The sequence below is a fragment of the Cornus florida genome, unplaced genomic scaffold (genome assembly GCF_030987335.1).
Source record: "Cornus florida cultivar Cherokee Brave unplaced genomic scaffold, ASM3098733v1 CherokeeBrave_3.0.0_Hap2_Chr10, whole genome shotgun sequence".
Taxonomy (NCBI): Eukaryota; Viridiplantae; Streptophyta; class Magnoliopsida; order Cornales; family Cornaceae; genus Cornus; species Cornus florida.
The window spans coordinates 98,292,476-98,296,453 of record NW_026775580.1 but is presented as its reverse complement, the minus strand read 5'-3'; positions in this window follow the sequence as shown (position 1 = coordinate 98,296,453).

The following is a 3,978-nucleotide window of genomic DNA, read 5'->3' as shown; positions in this document are numbered from 1 at the left end:
GACCCTCGTCTGATTTGCTGTTATATGATCGGTGGTCTTAATTAGAAATCATTTTTTCTCGTCTATTTTCTCTCTCTATTATCTCTTCTCCCTTTTATTTTTGTCGATGTTAATTTTTTTAGTTAAATTTTTTTACTAATAATAAAATGTAATTTAAAGAAGCAATATAAATTCATTTCATTCCAACTTTCTTACCAAACATAGGAATAAGAATGAGCAATCCTTTTTAACACAGGAATAACAATGAGCATTCCATTTTTACACATTCCATATTTGCAACCAAACGGTAGAATAAGAATCATCATTCTTATTCCATCCTCTTATCATTCCATTCCAATTCATTTCACCACACCAATCTAGCCCTAAGGGTTTTGTGGCTTAGTTGATGGCGAGGGTTCGAGTCAGACTAAAGTGGGAAAATGTGTATTTTTTTTTTTTTTAAGTTAAATTTCAATAGAAGGAAAGAGAATTGTGCAGGCTAGCAATAGCTAACCAAACAACCTTCTTTGTTTTTCTTATTTTTTTATTTATTTTTATTTAAAGTAATTACACACACTCTACTTCCACCGAAATTCGAACCTTCGACTTCCCTTTTAAATAGGGATGGGTGATACCGCAGATTAATTCAAAATTTATGAGTTTGTATAATGCAAATTTAAAATTATTATAGTTTAATTTGGCTAAAGCATGTACAAAAACTAAACCAGCATGTTACCTGCCAGTATTAGGACAAGTACGCGTTTGGTTTACGTACATTAAAGCCAACTAATTGAGATAACTTTAGTGAAGCTTTTCAAGCTAATAATCAGTATTTATACAAATTATACCTAGATCATTTTTTGTCTAATGGTCAAGTAGTGGTAAAATTACTTAGACTTGGATGCTTACTAGCACCAAGGTTTGGGTTTCGATTCCCACTAGAAGCTTACGACAACTTGGGCCACGCCCTTTACTGCCATAATCAATGACTTACCCGCCAGGAGTGGGGAGGCATCCTTCTTGGGTTCTCAGAAATTAAGACGAAATTTCGGATACCTCCGAATTATCAAAAATATATATATATATATATATATATATATATATATATATATATATATAGACTTTCGTTTTTAAGGCAAGGAAAACACAATGAATGATTTCTTTTTGGCATGTAACATTTATGATTTTTTTCAAATTTTCTATTAGCTATAATATATGGTTTGACATCAACCATATTTTGTTTAATTCTTAAGAAAATGACCCAATGCTTGGTCTAGCTTACATGTACAAGCACGAGTACGTTGAAATTAAGAAAATGATTTCGTATTTTATTTTAATACGGATGTAACAACTTGTAGAAGTCAACTCCACCTCAAAAATTAAAAGATTATGAATGTTTAAACTTAATTTTTATTTTGATTTATAAATAAAGTAAATAATATATGTCACTGAAAAAGCAGGATGGTGCACTTTAGAATTAGAGTAGGTCCATCTGATCAAATCACACATTCTTCCAAACACAATATTTTTGCAAAAGCTACTAAAATGATCTCATAACATTTGCAGAAAATTAAAAGAGTGACCATCATTGTAATTGTACTGTTTAGTGGATTACAAAATGGCTCACTTTTTGACTATACAACAGTTGAATGTCACGGTTGAGAGCTCCATCTTATCCACTCTTATTAATTTCTCATATAATCGATGTTTAATTAACAATAACAATAATATTAATGTTGCTTTGTCGACTGTGATATGTGTAATTACATAAATAATATATATATATGATGATGCACTTAATTGGCCGTCCAAAAGATGTGACATATATTTAATGATGTTCATGCGAAGAGATTGGAGTGGGAATTAGGTGGTCTAGCAAGCAATGGTTACATCATTAGGCCAATTTAAAACATGCATCCTGATGATGTTAGGACGGTGTCTAACCTTTGATTATTGATTGCCTGAATTGATGTCTCCCTACTACCTTTTTTTTTGTACCATTTCTTTGCTGCTGCTTTTTTATTCTAAATAATATTGGCCTGGGAAGTCCCTAACCAACCAGTTCTGGTACTTGGTCGTACTCTACCTGTAAATGTTAATATACATACATACACATACATATACAAAGAGACATAGTGATGCAACTTAGGGGGTCAACCCTAGCCCAATCTGATTAGTAATGCTTAATGAATGATACTATTTAAGTATTAGTACTTATTGTGTATTATGAATGTAAATGTGAATATGCATACACAATTTGAGTTGAAGTAGAGATGATAGTAATCTGAGTCGAACCCAATACTTTTTACGTATTATGCGTATAAATGTGAATATGCGTACACAACTTGACTTGAAGTGGGGATGGTAGTAATTAGACTCGAACTCAAATTTTTACTATACTTTTTATGTACTTATAATTATAATTTAAATATATTATGTTATATTTTCATATCAGAATCAACTTTTTCTTTGGGACTTGTTTTTGTTTAAATGTAAGAATTTGTTTATAAGTTTTATAAGTTTTAGAAATTTCTATTCAGTTTTAGAGTTATTATTTTTTCAAATACGAGTAACCCAACTTAAACTAATCAAATAAATCCCATTTTCAGCCCGATTTCTCTAACAGGAGCTTAACCCAAATTAAAAAGTTTAAATGTGAGTTGGGCATATCCATTTTGTACAGAAAGTGAAATCAGAAACCAAAGATAAGACACAGATTCATAGAAACAAAAACAATACTTGAAATATTAGAATATGCAGCTACAAATATAGTGCAGCAAAAAAAAAAAATTTATAGTTCGAAAAGGATAATGCTATTCAAACTTAATAGTATAGGCCATAGTCCATGTTGTTAAATATTTTGTCGATCTGAGTTCAATTTCTATATATCAAAAAATGGCGAAGTAAGACAAAGACCCTGAAATAATTTTATGTCAATATCCTAATCTACAGCAAATAGATTTGGGGGAATCCTCTAAATAATAATAGAGTTTGGTGGTGTGGATAATCTATAACCATTCCATCGTTTCCATTTTCTGTGATTCTTGAAATGTACTCATCATGAGTGAAGACTGGTCAGGGAAATTAAGGGGGAGTGGATTGAGCTCGATCACAATGTGTGTGTGTGTGTGACTGTGTGTGCTTGACAACTACATTTTTATATCAGATATCATCCTCTGCATGGGAAACATATAATTGAGTGGGTTTAGATAAACACAAACTTGTGAAAAACAGCATCATGTGCGTGTAGGGCCTGGATTGGTACAGCAATGGAGACACAATAATACAATATTTTGAAGCCCTTATTATGTAACCAGTTGGATTAGTCATTATAACAAGCAAATACTTCATTATTTGCTACTTTTACAACATAACTCACTACCAATTATGTCAACGACTCGATCTTTGCTTGTTGACCCCGCAACCTAACTGTGTGTGAAAATGATCAGATTTGTAGATAGAGAGAGAGAGATAGAGTTGTAATGCTCATGAAGAGGCTAGGGCATGTTTTGTGTTACAATGATGAGAGGCTGTGTTAAGTTGTAATTGGTAGAAATGGAAATTAATTACTTGTCATAAGATATGATGATTAAGGTAACTAATACTGCATATGATAATGGCAGCAAAAGAAACAGGAACCGTTTGAGTAAAAGGAGAAACACACAAATTATGTATGCTCCCTTCCACAAGGATTAATTGGTAAAGATGATTCAAACATGTTTAGACATTGTTGGTAGTACTTGAACTAATATTTTGACCATCCAAACCCCACTCCACTAGCTAGTGTAAAACATGTACTTCCTTCTTTTTTTAATTAAGGCGTCTCTATCATTTGGGTGAGAGTAATTCCCTCTCAATACGTAAATGATCCTAATGAAGGAAAAAATCATATTAGGCTAATTTTAATTATTAGGTGCCAATTTTAATTCAGAAAAAATCATATTAGGCTAACTTCAAGGGAGGGGAATGGTATTCAAGATCTCCACCTTATAATAAACT